Source organism: Phalacrocorax aristotelis, chromosome 16 (assembly GCF_949628215.1).
Source record: "Phalacrocorax aristotelis chromosome 16, bGulAri2.1, whole genome shotgun sequence".
Taxonomy (NCBI): domain Eukaryota; kingdom Metazoa; phylum Chordata; class Aves; order Suliformes; family Phalacrocoracidae; genus Phalacrocorax; species Phalacrocorax aristotelis.
The window spans coordinates 11,534,496-11,558,341 of record NC_134291.1 but is presented as its reverse complement, the minus strand read 5'-3'; the positions used below and the strand labels follow the sequence as shown (position 1 = coordinate 11,558,341).

At 40.1% G+C, this 23,846-nt stretch overlaps 1 long non-coding RNA gene across 2 annotated transcripts in view; it reads left to right on the top strand.

Moving 5' to 3' along the window:
* The first annotated feature begins 10,627 nt into the window (after window positions 1–10,627).
* LOC142065316 (uncharacterized) overlaps window positions 10,628–23,846 on the top strand; it is a 51,077-nt gene continuing 37,858 nt past the window's right edge. For both annotated transcript variants that reach the window (XR_012663346.1, XR_012663347.1), the window contains exon 1: window positions 10,628–10,805. This is a non-coding gene — a long non-coding RNA (uncharacterized LOC142065316). The remainder of the gene's footprint in view (window positions 10,806–23,846) is intronic.

The following is a 23,846-nucleotide window of genomic DNA, read 5'->3' as shown; positions in this document are numbered from 1 at the left end:
GAAATCAAGTCTTAAATAATTCTGTGTGGCATCTTCAATTATTTTTAGTAGGGGATTTTTTTCAGGCTAATTAATTTGAAAAATAAGGTAGGCTTGATTTTTAAAATAGTTCAATAGATACAGATTTTCTCTTGCATCTCCCTGCAACTTCACAGGAGCACAAACCCTTAGAGCTGCTCATCCCTCAGCATAGGCCAAAGAATGTTTTGCTTATAAGTGCTATAAAATGAGAGGCTGCCATGTGGTGATGGCAGTGTTTTAAAAGTAAGAGTCTAGGTAGAGCACAAATTCTGACACCTCTGAAGCAAGAAAAGGCAGACTTGCTAACAGCAGTTCGTTAAGGTTGGCAGGGTGCCTATAGCATGTTTTCATTTTGGTATGTTCTCCCCTCTTGCCCCAAATGATTAACTGCGAGGCAGACTTGGCTGATGCTAATATGCACTTAATAAAATAAAAAAAGTACTGCAACATTGACATGTACCACAGCCCACATCATGTTCTATGGGTTTCTGATAATAGCCTTTTATACCGATGAATTCATAAATTATGACGTGAACTAGTGAACTTTTGAGTCTGTTTTACACTGCTGAAGCAAACCAGGAGTCTGTTACTGTACCTGAGGATGGATCCCTACCTGATTTTTTAAATGGCTGCAGGAATATTGACATTAGTGGAGTCAAATCGAGCAATTCCCATCAATGTTAAGACCAAGTTAAGATGGATAGCTATAAATCTTGATTGTGTTAAGGGGTCAGAAAACTCCCAGCTCTATTTCCATGAAACTGAGTAAGAGATGCTCAACGAATTGCTGAAGTGAAAATCTGGCAAACCAGAAACTTGATCCTAGTTCTTCTTGACAGTTAAAGGGATAAAACTGGACTATTTTTTCTCCTAAAGGAGAAAATGTTCAATTGCAAAGCAGATTTCCAACAGCTAACTCATGGCCAGGACAAGGCAAGGACTGACACGTTGCTGATACACTTGCACTGACTGTGCCTGGATTCCGCTATGCACATGCCTGAGCTCTGCTTACCACAATAAATATCATTCTCGCGGTCTCACCTTTCTTGCCACCAGATATTTAGAAATGCATTAGATCAGTCCCTGAAGTGAGAGGAAGTAGATTGCAGCAACAAACCTGATGGCAAAGCTAGTAGATCTTGTTTTAGATGGGGGATCCCTCGTGTGGGTATTCTGTCAAATCTAACTCTAATCTTATTTAAAGGCTTCCTCTCATGGAGAATCTGCTGCTACCTCTTCAGCTAGGTGTGCTGATTGCTAATATGTCATCAAATATGCTCAGAAGCTTTCAGCATTTGACCTGCGCATATTAAAATCTATGAAAATGTATTTAAAACAGAAACAGTAAAATGTGCTCTTCAGCTTCAGGAGTTTACATTGTTATAGTCTTGGTGGGTTTTCATGTTACTGTTTTTTGTGGCTGCATCACTTGTAGCTTGAGATGAGTGATAGGTTTCTGATTTAACCCCTCTGCAACAAATATGACAATTAAAAATGCACTTTTAGTGTTTAATGTCTGTGGACCTTTTAATGGCTGTGCATTTTACTCTGTTCTTTTATGGTAGTGCACATCTTGATACGTATAGTACAGTCAAGGGAGCATGCTGACATAGCCAGGGTAAGGGAACACATTTACCCTGTACTTTCATAATGTCTGTTGTAATTCAGAAAGCATTATCTTAAAAACCACAGCTGCACATCTGATTTTTTCATATCAGTCTTCCAGGCCTGATTATTCCTCAATTTCTACTAATGTAAATTAACAGTAATATTGTTGGACTCGGTTGAGCTCTGCTGGAATAAAAATGGAGCAGGACAAAAAAACCTGGTGTTTAGAAATAATAGGAAAACTAAAATTCTTATATTGAACAATAAAATTCATAGATATAAAATGCACATTGACTTGAAAAAAAGGTCCTGCAGATTAAATCAATAGATTATTTTTTTTTCTCCTTGAATTGCTACTAGTTGTTGCCACGCACAAACCAATATAGAAATGTGTTGGGTTTTTTTATTGGTGGCATGTTCCAGTACCACCATTTTTAATAACTTGGGGATTCTTTTTACTAAGGAATGTTTTGTAGTAAGGGGTGCTTCATTTAGGCTGCCTTTCCCTTCCTGTGCTACATGCAGGTGTGGTGTTGTCGATACCTGTTCAGTACAGCACTGGCTGATCCACACGGTGTAGAGCTCAGCCTGGTGGTTACGGGGTAATCCCAAGGAGCAGTGCCGGCTGTACTTTGGGGTTGAGTGAGGAAAATGTCCTTTTCCTACTACAGAAAGCACGGCATGCCTAGACTTCATTTCTGCATCTCCTGATGACTGCCCACCTAATATGCATGTCTGATCCTGTGTGTCAGGCAAGCACTTTCTCCTTGTCCCTCCTTGTATTTATTTTACTTTCCTTGTGTTTGCCTTCACTTCTAGGATTGCTATATGTGCTTAGAGAAGTGCTGAATTTAATTTAGGCTGCAAAGGTGGGATGGTGCCCAGCCAAACATGTCTTTTTTACCTACTACTCCAGAGGGGTGGGAGGGTCCCTTGCTGTTCTTTTCTTCCTTTGCTCACCAGGACTTTGTGGGCTGAACAAAACAGCTTGGTGCTGGGGAGCAGGTGACCTTGACACCTTGATCGGGTGCATACAGGTGGATACTTGCATTAATATGGGCCAATATTTCATGCACTCTTGTTGTTAGTAGAAAATAAGGCCATGGTACTAACTGCTAGTACAACCATATACAGGGTGGTTGGATTTGTTTGTGGCTATATGGCGAATACACTCTAGTTTGATCTTCATACAGTTGATATCTCATATAGTGTTTGTACCTAATATGTGGATTTAATATAATGGAATTTAATTCTTGGGGAACTGCTGCTTTTTTAGGTGGCTGCAGAATTACTTCCTAAAAGCTCTTAGAAAAGTTACAATTAAGCCTATATTTACTGTCTGGGATTTTTCACATTCCAGTGCTGGTTGTGCTGCATAAAAATGTTTTATCTCAGCTTTTTGGAAATCCCTCTTATGCATTTATTGGTTCAAACAATAAATAAAAAAAATACTTTTACAAAATAATATAAAAATTACATGTACATTAAATCACTTCCCTGCTGAAAACTATATTTGAAACCACGTAAGTGGGCTTCTCCAATGCCCTTTTAATCATGAGGGTTAAAAACTGGCAATCCACAATCTCGTTCAAAAGCAATCCAGCTCAGTTGTCATGGAGATGGCCAGGATGTTAGTGATCTGGATTATTATTTAAAAAGCCAAACCACTTCCCTGTATGCTTCCACCTTCCTCTTCCCAGATCCTGAGATCCCATCAGGCTCTGGAAGTGCAACATGCTCTTGAAAGTGAATTGCCTCTTTTAATATTCCTTCCCATTGAAGGAACTTTTATGTCAAGGTGCACATCATCCCTTTGCTCTGAGCCTTACCTGCCCGTGACCTCAGGAGTTCATTCCATAGGATGCTGTGGATCTTAATCCACACACACCAAGGTAGCCAAGCGTGCTCGGGGCTTTGGTATTTTACATTGACTCCTCTTTCCTTTCTACATGATCCTCCCAGATATAAAGAGGCAGGGTTACACACCTGTAGGCTGTATCAGTGGTACAGTTTGATTTTTGTTTGCACAAACCCCTAACTCTTTTGGGATAACTGGGCTTTATGGAGGAGTGTATTTTTTTCCTCCTGGCTGCCTGTTGCCAGCTGAACTGAAGAATGTGGGATGGGCTTTACTTAATGTGATAAGGTTAAATGTTTAATGACATCTGTAATTAAGTTGCCATTAGCTCTTATTTGGTACCCTTAGGCAAACTTAATTTAAAGCTTGAATTATCTAGACTGCTTATGGTTGACAACAAACTGTAATCTTATATAAAAAAATAAATGACTCATTAGTCTCAAAGTATGACAGATGTTTTCCATGCATAATAGGGCAGAGGTGTTGACAAGTTTTTTTTTTTAAAAAAAGCTAAAAGCTGAGGGTGGGGGCAAAGAGACCAAAACAAACAACGCCCAAAATTTTATTTGTAGGTCCTGTCCTTGAAATATACAATGTAATCTTTCCTTATTTATTCATTCCACTCCACTTTGCCCTCTCTGCCATTATGCAGGCTCCAACAAAGAAGGTGACCCCAAATATTCAAAACAAGTCTGGAGTAATATGCTAATAAAAATTCATGTGGTGTTTAAAAAAAAATTAAAAAGGAAAGCTCAAATCTTTGTTCAAGGTCCATTAAAATGTACAGATCATTCTGCAATACTTTCATTAGCAAGCTCCTTGCTCAAAAAAGGCCTGCCTATTGTGTGATGAATCCCCCACAGTATTATTGACTGCCTTGTCCTCTCCAGAGGTAGGAGATAAAAATAAAAAAAAAATAGTATGGTGGAAGAATGATAGCAGTTAAGTTTCATATGCGGTCTAGCATATGATAGGCATTAGCTTTCGGCAAACTCTATTTGACCCCATATCACTTGGCCATTCAGTATCATTGAAGGGGTCCATAACTCACACTACAAGTAAATGAAAATGCTAGCAAAAGTGTACCTTAGTTTACAATATAATATTGGAGCCCTAAAGAGATCTCTTTTAAGGCTACCGTGAAGAAGTAAAGGGCAACAAAAAATAGCAGTAAATGTGAACTTAACAACTGGAATAATTTATTAGGCCAGAAAACCCTTGTGCAAGAAATGATCATTTCAAAGGGGACGCTTACATTCTAGCAGATCTTTTCTCAGCTTTAGGGACTAAGGGACTAATGTTGCTTAGGAACAACCTGCATATTTAAACACTGTTTTAAACTAAAATACCACAATTCAGTTAATGAATGCCAAGCTCTGAAACTCTAATTTCTAGACTACTACATTGTCTAAAGGCTGTCTTGTCTTGCAAGCGTATGAAAACACACAAGAGCAAGTTCTCAACTGTTCAGGCAGTCTGTAAGTTTATCCTGTTTTATTGTCTTCCAGTGAAAACTTTGACTGGTGTCATACCCTGTGTATTTTAAGTACCATGCATTCTTTCAAGGCTACAAAAGTAATTGGGTAAACTGAACTGTCACAATTTGGTTCTGTGTCTCAACAACTTGAGAGTCTCTTGAGCTGTAGATAGTAAACATTCCTGCCTTTGAATCCAGTGATCCTGGGTTTTATACTTCATATTGTTCAAAGTCAATGATGAACTGCACTGTGCTTCAGTGAACTGCTGTGACTTCTGCTGGAGCATTGGAAGGCTGAGAAATTGCTGCTTGGTCTGGATGGACGATAGACTGAGGATGCATATAACCATGGCCTTTGGTGTAGCACCTTGAGACTGTAGGGCTGAGATCTTCCGAGTCACATCAAACCTGTTCAGCAGCTAAATTGCAAGTATTTTAATGAGGTTTGTGATCATTTTCCCAGTGAAGTCTGTAGGGGTCTGCTCCTACCTCACAGTGATGTGGATCTCTGTGGGTGCTGCTGCTCAAAAGACAGCAAGATGGATGCTACTATGATGTGACTACTTGGCCCGTAATATCATCCTCCTCAAACAGTCTGTGCCTGATGTATTATAGCTCTCACTGAATAAAGTGTCTTCTCAGGGCTAGTTAGGTCTGTGGCAGGCCCTTCCTATACGTTCTATTCCGTTCTGTGTCAGAACTGAAAAGGATTGTTGCATCTGTGAGGAGGGATTTCAGTTTTCAGTTGGGTTTGCTTGGATGCAGAAATACTTTACCAGCTCATTTCTTTTCTGTGTTCTATTGAAGGTTTGCTAATTATTCAATAAACATATTAAGAAAGGAAGAAGGGAAATCTAGATGATAAACGGCCTAGAAACAGCTCAAAGGAAAACAGTCGCTGTGGTATACGTAAGGTAGTCTGTGATTGATCACAGTATTGAAGAATTTTACCTCCATTAGCTTTATGGTCTCTTAACACATGCTTTCCAATCTTGGGTAAAACTAGATCCATGTGACCCTCTTGTAAATAAGATCAATCAGAGCTCCTTTAAAGATTATCAGGATGATGAAGACATTTCTCTGCAGCCCTAACTTCTTAACTTCTGCTGGGAAGTTAAGTCCCTGCTTTTTTGCAATGACACTGTGGGGAAGAACAGACTCCTTGGCTTTACCTTATGTGAAGGAAGTGCACAGCAGAATTTGATGAGTTCTGTGTCTTAAGGTGAACATGAGAAAAATTTGTAGGAGATAAATTTCTGGCCAGGTGTCGGTAAGTCCATGAATATGAGATCAGTATCAAAGGACATGATTCCCCTAAAATGTGGACAGAAGTTTACTTTTTCGATTACAGTTTTTTTGCCTGTATCTTTCTGCTTTCATCTATGACAGGGATGGCTCTTCCTTTTTCTATTCCTGCCTTTGTGGCTGTGTTTATGCTTCCTGCTTACAGTGAGTACAGGTTTCAGATATCATACTTAGTGCTTATTGCTATTATCTATCAATACAGTGGCACACAATTCCACTGATTTTAATATAATTGAAGCAAATTAATTTTAATAACTAAAATCGGAACATTAGCATTAGTTGAAATGGGAATAAAATTGCTCCCATCTCACGTTTAAATTACTGCTTCTTTTCATAAACTTTAAAACAGCTGACTCTGAATTCCTACCTGCGTTTTGGGGGAAAAATTTATTGCCACTATTTTTTAACAGGGACTCATAGAGAATTCTATCAGGGGCTGTGCTTATGCTAAAGATTAAGTGCAACAAAAAGGCTGACTGCACCAGAAGCATACAGTACAGAACATTACAGCATAATTCCCTAATACATAACTGTGCCTCCCCAGAGGGTGCAACGCAGATTTATATTTTCAAATGGTGTGAATGGATTGAACTGGAAAGGAAAACCAAAGCTTTGACTCATTGAAATAAGTAAATTTAATGTCAGGTTTTGTGGAATTACGTGTTTTCTTGTTCTTGCATAAAACCCTCAAACTGTTTGATGCTGGAAGTATTTTGACCTCTGTCCCAACTCTTCCTAGTAGACTTGTTCTGCTGGTTTGGCTTGAAATTATTTTTTTCTTTAGTAGAGGGGGGCCATTTTCCTAATCTTTTATAAAGAAAAATAACAACCAAAACACTGGAAATGCTCTCATTTTGGTCTGGACCTTGCTGAGTCTCACAGCAGCCTGTTCATGTAGTTGCAGTAATTCACAATTCTGAGGCTTCTGTCATATACAAAAATAAGTTAGTTCTTAGTTTGTCTCCTAATTCCATTCAATAGAAACTGCTGAAACTTTTAAACTGTCTTTAGATTTCATTGCCCCCATTCTCTATCAATATAGGAATCTCCTGAGAACCTCAGAGCTTTGGGGAGCCCCTGTTGCACTGCTGATCTGTGAAGGGGTTAGGGTTGCTCTCGGTCTGTCTCTACAGATTTGGAAACCAAAGGCAAGAAAAGCTGTGGCTTAATTGAATCCAGTTTTTCTTACTCAGGCAAATTGGCTTGTCTGTCTGTGTTGAAGTGTATAGAACTTATTCATACTCAACAAGAAACATTTTTCTGTGCAGCTCTACTTCTCCTCTGCTGTTTGGTATTTCGCTTCTGTGCCACGTTCGTGGCTCTGACCTGGAAGGCAAGTCTCTATCTGCAACAAAAAGCTTTATGTCTGGCTGCTTATATTGATTTGGAAAGTTACAGTGGTTGAGCATATTAGTGGAACTGCTCTTCTAGAAAAATGCATTTGGTGGATTTACTCTGTTTTCATCCAGTCGTGACCTGGTTGATTAAGCAGGTGATACTCCAGACTCCTACCTGCAGTAAGGGGTTGTGCAGTCCTTTGAGGGTTGTGTTTTGACTGCAAGAATATCCCGCTCTGGTAGCGCACGTTTACACAGTTGGTACTTGTAGCCCAAGTCCGGGGGACCCTGCTGAATTTTCCATTGTGGTTTGTGGTTTGGAGAGGTGTTTTCCTGTTTCTGCCATTCAGTAACTATTCTATAAGTGACTTAATCTCTCTACTTCCAAAACTGTTTGCAGAAAGCAAGAAATGCAAATCAGTGATGTTGATGCAGACTGGCTCTTAATTTGAATTAATGCTTGAAAATAATGGTGTTTTATCTCTGCTCAACTTAACTGAACTATGTTACATTTTTTTTCACTTCCCTGCTTTCCTCAAGGGTACACAGACTTTACGGAATGGTGGTAGAGGGGATCGTGTTGGAGCAGATTGATTCTTGGAGCGAGGATCAGAGTCCTTGCATATGAGAACTGCTAGCGCTGCATTAACATTAACATTTAATGGTCGATGTGCATATGGGCTCAAAGGGAATAGGCTGACTTCTTAATTTGGGATAGTGAATGCTGTTAACTTTCTTCATGTTTATGAAAATTAAACTTTAATTATGAGGCATTTGTTTTGAAGTTAATTTCCTTCTCTTTGCTCTGCCTTTGTGCTCAGGTTGAGAACTGGAAAGTGAGATTACATAAATTGTTTAATTTAATTAGTAGTCTCACGATAAATGTTCTGCAGAGCACTAGTGACTGACCTGTGCCCTGACATTATTGAACTGTAAAGCAAATACCCCTGAGAAGAAAGTATGGTGAATTAGCAAATTTTCTAGTAAAAGCTGAAAATGAAACTCTCATATAATTGTGGCTATGCAAATCCTTGTACTTAATATAACTCTGAAAATCTGTTACTTGAGGAGGAGAAAAGCAGTTTATTTCAAACTCCTTGTTGAACTGGCAGGATGCTAGTTAACCCTCTCTTTTCCCCTCTCCCCCTAATCCTTTCCATCTTAATCCTTTGTATGGCAGAGCTGTACCTCTGAACGCCTGAGATGGGTAGAGGGTGTTTTGCACTATGTATTACTGCAACAGCGGGTAAGTGAAAAGGAGAGGTGGCCGCAGCCATTGCCCTCGGTGGTAGTAGCAGTTGACTTAAAGGAGCATTTTTGTGAATGGGGACTCGCCGCTCTGAGCAGATTGCTGGGTCTGTATCCTCTTCTGGTGCTAGGAATGAGATTTTAAAAACTGCAGCTGAAAACTGCATCAGCTTTATACGCTGCGTATCTTGGGGATAGTCTTGAGGAACAGCGTTTCAGAGTTTAATTGTTTGCATTTGCTTGAACAGGCTGGGGAGTGGGCTGTAGAGCTGGACTCAGACCTACTACTAAGGTTTAACTTGATTTCAAACTTGTTTATTCCAAAGGGTGGGTAGGAAAACACCTCTTATGGGTCTCTTGGAATAATTATAACTATTTAAGATATAGGCAAAATTTTGTGGGTGGTGATAAGAATTTCAGCCACTTTAAGGTAGTGTCAATTCATTACCAATCATTTCTTTCTTTTTTTTTTTTAAACATAAACTCTGTATGTGGAGTCTAAGAGAAATCAATACCAACATGGAAGTTTTAATGTGGATCAAAGTGGAATTACAATAACCTTAAGCAATTTGCCTTTAGAGATCAGTTGACAATAATTAATTTCTTAAATTTTATGAGACGTTATTAGCAGCATGTAAAGGGAATGTAAACTTTTTCAGATAAAGAATGCTAGAGCTTTATGTGTGAATATATGACTCCCTCAAAACGTTTCTAATACTGTCATCTATCTAGGAAAACCAAGCCATCTGCCACATTGATTATGACAGAAACTGGTGATAATTCAGTTTTCTAAAAAGATTAGTGTGTAGTGAATTTTCATCCATATTGAAAGCTAAATGTTAAAGAGCAGGAAGCATGTCCCTGCTTACCAGCATTTCATGAGCTGGATTTCTTAAACCCAGGCTTGTTTTACTTCATTGATGGTAGCTGTTTGGCATTTGGTTTTGGTGGGGATTTTTGTTTGTTCGTGTGTGTCTGAGCATGTCCAGTACCTCAGAGCTATCTTGCTCTCTCGTTCAAGGCTCCTGCCATGCTGGAGATAACAGTGCTGATGGATAGACTAAGGAAGAATTTTGTATGTCTTAATGACACATTAAATGAGAGTAAAAAACATAGCGACATTGCTGCATAATCTCTCACAAACATTTTTACAAATCTAATTGCATTTTTGTTAAACTTTTAAACCTTAATCTCTGATATTTCATACAACTTAGATTCCATTATGAAAGTGTGCCATGATACAGTTTAAAGAGTTTCCAGCTTTCTACAAAGTAATCTTAGAGTTCCCCCTTCTCTAAAAGTATGCTTTCCAAAGACATCACCTTTTACTTATTTACATCAACTTCTTCATTGCATCATCAAAAAGCAAAATGTGTATTATAGCTTGAAAGCAGTGTACAATCCACTGATCAGAGAAGGGAATGAAACAGGGCTTTTGAACAGCTTTGCTGAGAAGGTGCAATGAGGCTTCTTAGAATTATCATTAGGTGCCAGCTTCATCTTGCTCTGAATTCTTCAAAGCAGCAGGACTGTTTTTCATTAAACGAATATATCTGCTTTTAAAGTAAGAGATTGTTAATTAAATGAAGTTTGCTGCCAAATATTGATAATATTTGAAGCACAGAGTCAGGACTTGTCAAACAGCCTAGTGTGCTATTTCTGGATCCTGAAGGCCTCCTCCCAAGCTGGGCAGACTGCGGCAGTGCCTGCTTCCTGCAGGCTCTTGGGCTGGGAGCTGTGCTCTGGCTGGGAGGTTAAAGGTAAATTGTTAAACCCATCGAGTCCAATGTCCATCTGCTGAGACCGCTGATGCCAGAGCGAGGGAAACCAGCTGGCTCCATGACCAGAAGTCAGCTAATTTCACATCAGTGTTTCTCTGGGTGGTTAATGGAAATGCTGACATTTACCTACAGGAGCTCTTGTGCCATTATAACACAGTTGTCAAAAAATGGTAGGTTGTTTTATGTTGGTTTGTTTTTTTTAATGGCAAACACTTAGGTCAGCAGGTGGGCAGACATGGTACAATGTGGGTTTGTTTCTTTTATTTTCCCTGAAGCTGACAGTACATATTTAGCCTAAAAGTTGAACTCAGAAGAAAATGCTCTCCAATCTCCAGTACTGGAAGCTCCAAAAATTGAATAATCCTGTCTGTGTGGGGGAATCGCCCTGCACCAGACTGGGAGGTTAGCTTGGCTCTTTTAGCTAGATTAGAAAGCCAGAATTAACAAACCTCCCTGGAAGCAAACAGCTGAGGTAATGATCACAATTTACAATCGGGATTCTTAGGACTTCAGGGTAAAACAGGACAGGAGGGGGGAAATATGTCTGAGGGCAGGAGCTGGCAGTTGTCTAGGCAAGCTTTAACTTCATATGGTTTATCCAATTAATCCCTGTGACTCGTTGGCTCTTCTGCAATACCTAGCAGGTGGGCTTATGTACTAAACAGCCCATGAGCAAAGCAGACCTCGTGGTACTAACAGTGTAAAACAGCTCCCAGCAGAGTGGAGAACTGGAGACAATATCATCTCCTCAATATGATGCAGTTGTATAGCCTCAAACAGTACACTTCTGGAGCGCGCTGCACAGTCACTGAATTAAGGCCCTTAAGCAAACTAGGCAGAAAATATAAATTAGGTGAGAAGGCACGTATATCTGAAAAATCAATTTAAATCCTGCAAGGCCTTTGCCAGCAGGACCACACTGTCAGACTTTCCAGATCCAACATAAATGTTCAACATGAATGTATTTTTAAGTACTAGCATTAAATAACAGGCCTCTGAACCAGTGGTCTGGAGTCTGCTAAATTATCTTCTATCTCAATAAGGCACAATTGAAATGTTCATAACTGGGCAGTGTAAATGGATGCGAGTTGATTACCATCTCAGCAGCTCTGGAAATCAAGTTCTGCAAGTCTTCACATAGTACGGCAAGATAAAATTATGTCTTTGGTAATGTTTTGCGTTAGCTGCTATCTGCACCGTTGCTGAAAGCATTTGTGCCTTTTGAGTAGGGTATAATTCAAGGCATAAGGGAGAGGGATGCTGGCAGTTACAAGGCATCCCTTTCCTTATGTGCGGTGCTGTGAGGAGTGTTTGCTCCCTTGTCTCTTGGCAAATGCTGAGCTATAGAAATCATTGCAATAGTTATTAATCATTGAAAATCAGACATGCCCCAAGCAAGAGTTTAACTGAATGCAGAGCTCACTTTATCAGCTTTAAACCCTGATGTCTGTGTTTTCAAAGTTCCAGTAAATTGCTCTTTAAATTGGTATTTGTACACAGGCGTAGCATGAGCTAATAACTGGAGGGGGATGGGTTGGGAGGAAGGGATTTCCAGGGACAGCACAGGGGAAGGTATCCATACCCCTGAGGCTTGCGCACTGTGTACACTCAGCTCCAGTCAGCCTCTGGGGGGGTACATATACTGCATGTTGTGTCCTTATGCAAACACATGCCCAATTAGGACCTGACCTTTCTTGTTACTTTCGCATGTTTCTGAGTGAGTTCAGTTATTAGACTTAGCTTACCAAGTTTATTAGAATGCAGGGAGAAAAATTGACACCCTAGAGAAGAGGTATCTGAAGTTGATATTGAAAAAGTCTTCCTTTATGAAAGCAAACGGAGTACTCGAGGATAATATACTGAGGTGACAAGTTTCCATTACTACATATTATGTGGACTAACTTCCAGCTGTAAAATTAAGGGTTTCCTTTACAAGCACTTCCGCACAAGTACCATTTTTGCTCAATTTTCTTACTCCTTGCAAAGAAGCCTAATCTTTCTATATGTGGCATCTTCTTTTACATGATAGCCTTGTGAAAGATTGCTAGGTGGCACTGTAATGGTGAGCAATCCGCCGAGGATGACACCTTCTGATTCTGTGGACAGAAAGTCCTCACCCATACTAATGACAAAAAGAAAAAAGTTTCACAACTTTCTAACTGTAAGACTTTGGGATTCTAGGAATTTAAAAAAAAAATTAGAACTGACTTAATATTGAGCTTTTCATTGGGTAAAGTTGGAAAGTGAAAATACAAAGAACTTCAGCAATCTACCAGGGATACTATGAAATAAAACAAGTACCAACTTGCACTTTCCTGATTTGAATAATATTTTGATTTCCCACTTGAATTTCACACCCACCTCCATATTAATTGCTAATTTTAAACTGGACTTGAAGTGGGAGGGGGTTAATATCAGGCTTGCCCGAGAAGCTGAGGGACAGCACGCCAAGGTTAGAAGGAAGGGGTGCTAGCGAGTGCACTCAGCCCGCGTCTGCGATGCGCCGGGTTCACCGGAGCCCGGCTGAAGTTCTATGGGGATGAGCCAGGGGCTACCGAGGTAACAGGAGCCAAGAGGGGAACACAAGTGAAACACCTCAAAGGAGTTAGGGGGTGTTCCTCTAAGAAGGTGATAGAGGCGACAGCCCAGCTGACGTGCCTCTACACAAATGCATGCAGCACAGGTGTGTTCCCCAGGGCTCAGGGTTGGGGCTGGTTCTGTTTAGTATCTTTATCAATGGTCTGGATGAGGGGGATTGAGTGCACCCTCAGAAAGCTTGCAGATGACACCAAGTTGTGCAGGGTCTCGATCTGCTTGAGGGCAGGAAGGCTCTGCAGAGGGACCTGGACAGGCTGTATTAATGGGCCGAGGCCAACTGTGTGAGGTTTAACAAGGCCAAGGGCCAGGTCCTGCCCTTGGGTCACACCAACCCCAGGCAACGCTCCAGGCCCGGGGCAGAGGGGCTGGAAAGTGCCCGGCGGAGAAGGCCCTGGGGGTGCTGGCTGACAGCCGGCTGGGCATGAGCCAGCAGTGCCCAGGTGGCCAAGGAGGCCACCAGCCCCCGGGCTTGTGTCAGCACTGGTGTGGCCAGCAGGAGCAGGGCAGGGATGGGGCCCCTGTGCTCGGCACTGGGGAGGCCCCACCTCGAATGCTGGGCTCAGGTTTGGGCCCCTCGGGACAAGAAGGGCCTTGAGGGGCTGGAGCGTGTCCAGAGAAGGGCAGCGGGGCTGGGGCAGGGTCTGGAGCACAAGTGTGCTGGGGAGCAGCTGAGGGAGCTGGGGGGGTTTAGCCTGGAGAAGAGGAGGCTGAGGGGAGCTCTTCTCGCTCTCTGCAGCTGCCTGAGAGAGGCTGGAGGGGGGGGGGGGGTGTTGGTCTCTTCTCCCAAGTCACCAGTGACAGGACGAGAGGAAACAGCCTCAAGCTGCGTCAGGGGAGGTTTAGGTTGGGTGTGAGGGAAAATGTCTTCCCTGCAAGAGTGGTCAGGCCTTGGCACAGGCTGCCCAGAGAGGTGGGGGAGTCACCGTCCCTGCTGGTATTTATAAGATGTTTGGATGTGGTGCTAAGGCACGTGGTTTAGCGGTGAACTGGCAGGGTTAAGTTTATGGTTAGACTCAGTGATTTTAAAGGTCTGTTCCAACCTACGTGATTCTCTGTGTTTGTGTGTATTTACTGACCCGGATCTTTAAGAAAACATCTAACAAACATGTTATAAACCCCCTACAGTTTCTGCTTGTAGCGATTTTTTGGGCTTGATGGTTGTTCTCTGTGAATTAGAGTGAATAGCTTGTTAGGTGAATTCTCAGTCCAAATATAGGTGATGAGAAATTTCCGTGCCTAGGTTTAGGCACTCCAGTGTCTATCCAAAGTGAGCATGCAGTGAGCCTGTTAGCAATAGGAAGTTTTGGGTGTCTGCAAGTATCAAACCATATAATCTTTGCAAAAGCTATTGAAAATTAAACAATTGTTGAAATACAACATTGGCTGGAATAAAACATCTGGGCTCTTGTTTCTGAACAAAATGGCTTTGAGAACATTAGAACGCTTTGGAGATGATTTGTCAGTTAATGGCAATGGTGAACAGACGTGATGATGTTGTAGCGTTCACGCTGCAAGAAAGGCACCTATTTCTGGAATGTTTTCACTGCAACTTAGTAAACACTTCTAAAAGACAAACTATTGCAATGTGATGATCCCACATATAAGAAAGTCTTGTCTGTCTTTGTCTATCATGTCTGTCTCTGAACTGCTTTGGAGAGGGATGATGGACAGATAGATCGTGATGAGGGGGAGACAGCCTTTCTGTAGACTTTGATGGTAATTTAACAAGGGTCTTAAAATGCAGACTCAAAGCTGTGAGAGGGCAACAACACCATTCTCCAGGCACCCTTCACCAGTCAAGAGTTTGCAACAGAGCACTACCTGCAGTCTTTATACTTGGTGCTCTCAACACATTTATTTTTAGCTTTATATTCATCGTTTTATGCCAATTGAACAAATAAATCTAAAAAGACTTCATTGTTCCCTGCTGCCAACCTGGAATGATGCCAGAATTGATCTGAAGAATTGCCTCAACATCCTGCTGTGCATTAAATTGAGGGTAAAGTGCGCACTCCTCTGAGGTGGCAAGCGAGAGAGGTGGGCAAGGAAAGGAAAGGCAGGTGGAGAATCCCTCTTGCTCCTCTGAGCAGCCCAGTCTCTCCCCTTATATCTTGCTCAGTTCATGATGCCCCTCTCCTGTCCCACCTTGAACAGCCCTGTTCAAGGGGGTGCTCGTGTTTCCTCTGCCCCCAGTTTTTCATGTTATATTCCTCTAGAAAAACAAGGCATGTGTTCTTCAGACTCACAAGTAGCTGAACATGCATACAAATCATGTTTACCAATTCATCTTAAATCATAAAATATTCCAGGTAACTTTTTATTTTTTTTTAGTGGCTGGATAAATATTTTTATCATGTTGGGTGAATTTTCAAGAAATAGTCACTGATCCAATTCAATATTGTCTGGTTTTAGTGATTCTGTCTGGCTACTTGTTATCAAAAATCCAAATCTTCTGCTTTATTCAGCCTCGCAGGAACATGTGTTACTTACTGAAGATTAATAAGCATAAAAATGTAGTGCTCTCACCTTATTTCTCCTCTTCCAATTAATGTGACACACCTGGAGTTACTAATGTCATCACTGAAATGGTACCTGATGCTGCAAGGACACTTGAAAAAAACCTGTGCCCTGGTTAGACTCTGCTTCTGGGTATATGTGGGTCATGGGAAAAAGCATCCCAGCTTTAATAATACTTAAAAAACGGAGGTAACTACAGTAATTGAACTGATGCTTTGCTGTCTGACTGGTAAAATAGTGAAGAGTATGTATCTCCATCCGTGCTTTGACAGGAAAGATGAGAGTTGCAGGTGCTTGTTGCAAAGGCTGGCACTTGAGCTGGGGCTGTGGTGTGCGGATCTGAACAACCCAATCCCAAGTAGGGACTGAGGTGTGAGTTCTAACCAGTGCTTTCTCTGAGCCTTACAGAGCAACGATTATTAATTAGCAAGTGTTAAGGGTAGAGGCTTAATGTGGGAAGAGAGTATTTGAAGAGTGTTATGACTTCCTGGTTTTGACTGAATAGTTACAGTGAAGGTGAGGTGTTCTGGGGAGTTTGGTGGGTTTTTTTGGTTTGGTTTTTTTTCCCTTAAGGTAACTGTACTTGGGGGAATTTTAACTTTTCTTTGGAATTTGGCAGTGTGTCTATTCTTTCCATATAATAATTTAAAAGCTGAACATTGATATTAAAAAAAACTAACCCATCCTATGGGAATAGCCCCTTTTTTGTTTATGCATAAATAGGCGAACACTATGAACAATGGCTGAGCATGATATATTTTGTTTCAAGAGATCTGGAGTGCCCACAGCTATACTTGACTTCAGCAGAAATTCTTTGTGTTCACTTCTTATGAAAATTAGACCCTTTCTTCTTTTCCTAGAGCAATGACAATCTTTGTCTCAAAGGTAAAAATCACACTGTACCATAAGCTGCGACTGTAACAATATGCTTGTGTTTTTGCAAAGAAGTTTGCAAGTAAAAAAAAAATAAATTAAAAATTACATTTTTAAGAACTGGTTTCAATTTAACATCTCCTTCAAGATTTTAAAATCTTCAGCTTTTTTTTTTTGTTGTTTTCAGTCGGTATTCCTAAGGGGACTTTCTCGTCCCCTTCTGTCCTAACAGAGCTGGAGTAAAAAATGCATTGCTATTGTGTTTTAATTGCAGTCAAAAAGCATGCAAGCTGCTGCATGGAGCAGAGCTGCAGGAAATGGGAAGTTCTTTTTCAGGTCCTTTGCCTTGTTCTTACTTGTTTAAGCATTTAAGAATGGGGGGGAAGGGAGGGGGAAACAACCAAGCCTGATGCCAGATCTCACAAACATAAATTTAGGCACCTAAATAAATGTTTTGCTGTTAAGATGTTCCACATTTTTTCAGAAGGTTCTCAACTTCTCTAAAATCAAGTTGCATTTATTTAAGTGTCTAATGTTTGGAGGGGAAGAAGATCTTTTCCTCAGAAACGTTATGTGGTGTATTCACAATTACCTGTTCACAGTGACCAGTCTGTCCTCTGTGCGTACCTATGGGAAACATATCTGTGCACAGGGATTTAGTTCTTGGAAAGCAACATGGATCCTCTGAGTCTTGCTTACCTCTCAAACTCCGTCTAGGTATCCTCTTCTGGAAGCTGTTAGAGGCAAAAGTGCCTCTCTTACGCTATCATTTTGTGGTAAAGAAGGTTGTGTTTGTGTCACATTTTAAATAGGTAAGGGTGAGAGGACCAAATCAATGTGTGTTTCAGACTATCTCTTGGCTTATCTATAAGGCTGATGCATATATTTCAGCTTACCATCTTCTCTGAGAATTTGTGTCTTCAGTATTGACTGGGTTTTCCTGATCTGTGTGTGCCTAAAGTACAAACACCTGCTAATTAACCAATAATTACATACTTAGGTAACTTGTATTTGTTGTCAAACTAAGGAGATCGTGTAGGAGATTCTTTGGTGTTTCTTTTATTCATTCAAGTCTTATAAACTGACAATTTCAAGGTCGGAAGCAGAGCACAGACTGAAACCCATACTAAGGACAGAACACAGGGTCAGGGAAGAACTAGATGTTGGCAAGATTTATCGGACTGGAGAGGTCACCGAAACAGGTAGTTCTGTCTGTGCCCAAATATGATACTGGACCCACTGGGGTGTGTGCTGTCTTGATGGATGTGTTGCAATTACTCGTAAAACAGTAGAATCCAATAATTTTATTAAATCCTTCACGTCGGTTACAAATAGTAATTACTGTTGCTAAAATAGAGTAATTAGGGGCATTTAGTTGAACTTTAATGGTATTCTCGATATAAGACTTGGTCTCTACTAGTCTTTTCTATGGCAAATTTAATGGCTTTTTAATGGTAATCTGTAAAGTAAATGAATTGAACATTTTAGTGGCGGTCTGGTAGAATGAATGAAAATCTCAGAATAAAACGAGTGGTATGTTAATTGCTTGATAGTTACATTAAACTGAATGGCAAAGTGGATGGTATTCAAAAGAATGAGCTGAAAATATTCTTCTGACTCCAAGATGGCATGTCAATTTAAGTGTTAAAGGCTTTTGAATTCAAATAATTATCTGTGTTAAATTTTACTGTCTGTCATCTTATAAAATCCAAGTAATGAACTTAATAGCAGAGAACGTATTTGAAAACATCTTTGTTGGAGCTGGCTGAAAATTTTAACTACTGTTTTTGATCACAAAGAGTAATTCCATCAAATAAGGAATTGTTTTCAGAAAGCGTGTTTATTTTCCAGCAGAATAAAGTCAAAATAATACCTTTAGAATTTCTTGCTTTCATTTTATGCTTTGTGAGATTAACCAAGAAGTTGTTTGGATGATTTCTTAATTCCAGTTCAGGTTTTTCATACTGACTTGATACTTGGAAATGACTGGATTACCTGTGGAATACAAATTTGATTTTATGACAAAGTCTAATCTTGTCAATCAAAGCGGTTCAATATTTTATTTTGCTCTTTGGTGAAATGACCAGTCGATTTGAATAGAATTGAAGAGTTTTGATTTTTGAGTATTTTGTTTGAAAAACAAGCAAACTTCATTGCATGTTCAGGACTATGGCTTAGTAGTGTGTTCTGATTTTTTTTTTTGAATATGAGATTACATTTCATTAAATTTATTTGAAGACAGAAAAGCATCTTGTTTTTTCATACCTGTTACAACAAATTGGTTTATTAGCAAAATATACAAAGAAGCAAGGAACTTAAAGCAAATGTTTTCCATTTTCTGGGGAGAAAAATGTTAATCATGGAAGTAAAATTATTCACCCCGGAAACCTGACTGAAGTGTTATATTTATGCAGTCATGATAGAGGCCATAATTGTGATTGTGCACTGCATCACAGGGGATAAATAAAAGCACCGTAGGCTTTGTTGAATTGTGTAAAATATTACAAAAGGAGAAATCATTAAGAACTAAAGTGAGATGAAGCTGTTCTCGCAGCCAAAGCAGAAGCAGCTTTCATTGTTCTTTGAGAATGACTTGCATAGAGATGACTTTACAAGTCGATCCAGGCTGCTCTATAGTGCTTCACTGATACAATTGATAAGCAGTAAATTTAAGTAATTAGAGTTCTCAAGATCTGCAGGAGTTGCTGTCTTGCAGATAAGAGATACAACCGTTGCATAAGGTTATTTCATTATTGCAGAACAGCCCAGAAGTATTATCATGCCTGGCCATGTAGCTCCCGCCCTTTGTAGTTTAGGTACTCGGTATGTTATTTGTATCAGAGCTGCCCATTAAATTTTGTCTCTAAGCTCTGTTATTTCTTCTGTTTGCAAGATTAATGGGTTTCCCCTTTGTTTTTGTCTGTGCTGCTACTGATCAGGTTTCTGAGGAGTCCATTTTCCCTAGATACACAAACCTCAATCTTGCCTTTCACAAGTGATCATAACATCCTAGAACAATTATAAAGTACCTTACCTTGCATTTTGCTCCTGTACTGCTGGTTACAACAACTTTCAAATGCTGCAGACAGTTGTTTGGGGTTTTTATTACTTTTTGAAGGGTACATACTGGATAATGCACTCAACCCTACTGAATCACTAATATTGTGAATAACATGGCAGTGTCTTCACTTATTGACTAGTATAAACGAAGTGCTTTGTCAGCCCAGCAGTGTGGCTGCACAATTCCCTTTAACGTCCAATCAGACCCAAATCCCAGACGAAAGAGCAGTGTCTTTCCTTTTCCAAATCCTTTTGTACATCTGTTGTCTATGCTTTGAACTAGACTTGTGTATTCTGCCTGTCCCCAGTGCCTTGGATGGAGAGGCAAGAAGGGAGGGAAAGGCACCTAGGAGCTTTGTTACCCTCTAAAGAACAAATCCTGGAGGTTACTGCAGGCTGTTTGAGACTGTGCAGCCTGCTAAGATTTGCACCTGTCCCTAAAGCTGTAAGTATCCATCTACTACTAGCTTTAAAATGCTTAACGGTAAGTTATGGGGCTTATTCTTCTCTCCTGTCTGATGTTTGATTACCACCATTTAATTCATGGGCTTATTGGTTTAATTTATGTCCATTTTCTTGCTTTCAATGCATGAAGGCAAAAGTTTAGAGTTTAACCCCTTGGTTGGGCCGTCAGCGGTATTAGTCCATGCTACTTTAGCTGATGATTTTACCAGTGTCTTCCTGGAATAGAAGGGTTTTTTTAGACTGCAATTAATAACAAAATCATTGGGTATCCCAAACTGATGAGGATAAGTCCCCCAAGTGGGTAGGCAGATGTTTCACCAGTATCTCCTTTGTTGTAATAGTCTCTTTCTCTTCCTTCTTTCTTTCCATTTTGCTGTTGTTTGAAGCAACTTTTAAACACTGCCCTGTGAAACTGAGTTCTGGAATGCCATGTGATGTTTCTTGAAATTTTCAGATCATTTCAGGTCTGTTGAGATGGCACCTAGTGGGACTTGTGTGGAGTTTTGGGCTCATCCAGCCTTTGCAGAGCAAAGCCAGTATTAAAACAAACCTGCCAGGCTTTATCCAGTTGTGCTGCTTTGTTGTTAACTTCAGTTGGGCAACTCTGAAAGATGATGCTTGTAAAGGCAATAGATAGCACTCAAACAGCAAAAGAAAACCTGGTGTTGAAACCACAAATATGGTGTGATGATAATAAATGTCACTTGGTAATTCTTTGTAGGGGCTTGAAACCAATCTTCCTTCCATTTATTCTATTTACTTACCCTCTTTCACTGTGCCTCATCATCACAGCATCAAACACAGAACAAAGTTAATCAGCAAGAGATTTGCCTTTTTTATGAATGAAAATGAAATGATGAATCTTAGTAAATTTCTTCCTCTCCTAATTGTGATAATTGGAATCTAAAAAACATTAAAGCATAGCTCTGACATTGAAAGCTGTAGTTGAATTCTGCTTCTAGTCTCAACGTGATTCTTTTTTCCCCAACTCTGTGTTCCTTATAGTAGATCAGTCCAGATTTCCATGTTCAAGCACTCTCAGCTTTGCAAAGTTTAGGTTTGAATTTTGGGAGAGAACTTTTTAAGTGTTCCTGGCTCCGGTTGATAACTGGATAATCCAAAACTTAAGCGAAAGACGTTGCATACCACTGCTTTTAATGGATCCAGACTAGGCAGGTGTGCAAGGTAATTTCTCTGTTTTTAATCTACAAGAAAAGCAAGTTGCCCTTGATAGTGATGATCAAGTCGTCAGTGTTTCAGCATCATTAGAATTATCTTATTTGTTGTCTTAATGGGAGCGCCTTGTGCTACAGCATGTTTTGGTTTTGCTGCTGGCCAGAAGAATTTAAATTTACTAACTCGGGGCCTCAAGGCATCAGATTTGTACTTGCTGTGTTGTGAACGAGCTGGACTTGGTGCTGCTGCAGTGAGGTAGATTTGGCCTCATTGGGAGTGACTGTTGATGCACCCCCTAAGTAAGCAATCAATAGTATTGATCTCGCCCGGTGAATTGTGCGCTGCTCGCGAGGCAGTGGCACATGCTGCGGACTAATAGGAGAATGAGTTGGCTCACCAAGCTGCTGCTGACTTGAATTACGAGAATTAGAAGTGACTGATGTTGAGAATGCTAAAGAATTAGCTACTACGCAGCTTAGTGCGGTCTAATCAGTGACTAAAGATGATGCTCGTACTTGCCTCTGCAGGAGCCGTCCTATTTCTGCCTGCGTGCTTGCATGTGGACATGTAGACTCTGACGTGACTGGTGTCTTTTGAACTGTTGCACCTCAAGTGTGGCAGCGTGAGCTGAATTGGTCTAAGACAGCTGCCGTCTTGCACAAATAAAACAGGTAATAGAAGTTGACAAACTTTCTCTTGTAAACTCAATTTTCTAATAGCTTTTAGTTGCTTTAATTACTTTCCGTGAGTACAAGGAGAGCTTTAGTATAACTATTAATGTTATGAATGAAACATGAGATCCTTTTATCTCGGTAGTGTCTTCAAATTCACTTGGAGTTTTTCTTGATAAAATGATTGATGGAATGGGTTGGTCAGAACCGGACTGACAACAAAAATTGTAGTTAAGAAGAAATAGCACAATTTTTAAAAGCATTTCGCTCTTGCTATGTTGATAGCAGGAGTTGAGCCCATTTTAAATGTCTTTAAAATCCTTTCTAGTAACAGTTAACACACAATCCTACCTGCAGACATTAGGAAAACTTCAGATATTGGCAAATTTTTCCTTTTCCATTTCCTCGTCCTGCTTCAGAATCCATTTTCCTTTCCATAAAGGAAAATTTGCTATTTTCTTTGCTATTTATTGCAAAGCTTTTGGTGGGTAATTGAAACAGTTTCCTGATAAGAAATTTCTAGCCACCTCTAATTCCTATGCAAGAGCAAGGAAGTAAATGTTTAAACACATTTTGGATAATTTTCTAGAAGAGCAACTGACAATCGTCACACAGTTTATATCTGACAGTACCCAACTGCTTTCATAGCTCAGACACTGTGGGATGCTGACCAGGGCTGCAAACATCGACCAGACTGATGTGAGCATTTTCCCCAAAAGCCTGGTGATGTGCTGGCATTAACCTTAGCAAAAAGTGACTTGTCCTATAACTGCCTCTTATATTCTGTCCACTGGAGTAGGAATAGTCTGGGATTGAAGTACATCAGTAACATCAGTAGTTTGAACAGACAACAGATATATAGGGTTTTTTTTCCTGAAGTGGCTAAGGGTTAAAGCTGCAATTTCTAAAGTTCTCTGCTGAGAAATCATAGGAGACTGTTTCTAGAGAATGTATGTAGCTCTACAGAAGAGTATCTCAGTAGTCAACGTTAAAAGCCCTGGCCATGAGTTACATTCGTGAAATATGTCACCATAATGCTGGAGATAAATTATCTGCTGAATCCTGTTGTAGTGGAGTGTGGTCTTAATCAGTGGATGGAGATCCTGTGGAGCGGCATTCCGTGGGATTTAGTGGAGACATTCTATATGGACAGCCACCTCCAACATCACTCCCCTACTGATGAGGTCTTTTTGACAATTATTTATTTTCTATGGAGAATATTTTTTTTCTTTTCCTAGGCAGAAATTTTATTCCAACAACACCTAGCTCCCAAAATCTAAATCTTACATGATCTACTCATTCACATTTGACCAGGAATTATAAAAGCTGTATGCACACATTTTTCCACTGGAAATAAGAAGTGTGACAATAGGATAATTATTTTTTCAAACGCTTCTGCATATGCATTAAGTCATCTGTAAGTTTACTTACGTAAACTTATACTGATGTGCCCATTTGCGTCTGTATGTGAATGTCCCTGAATGCTTGGTTTTTTCAAAGATTTCTCTCCTATGCTAATGCAAAGCTTTGAAAAATCAATTCATTTGAGTTAAAGCAGTAGTGCTAGAAAGAATTATCATTGCTGGCTTTAATGTACTCGGGAACCAAATGTAGTATCCTTAATCAGTCATAGCAGAAAGCCTTAAATAGGGTGAGAGAGATTTTATTTCACATGAACTGTTTTTTAAGTGGAAATCAAACTAAGCAACAGCTAGTCAATAGAGTATGTAAACTTTATAGGGTAGGTCATGGGTCTTTTTACTTGTCAAACGATTTCATATACCACATGTAGTCTTATTTGATAGTTTAAGTGAGTATGGCATCATGTCTGATACTTTTTACAAAACATGA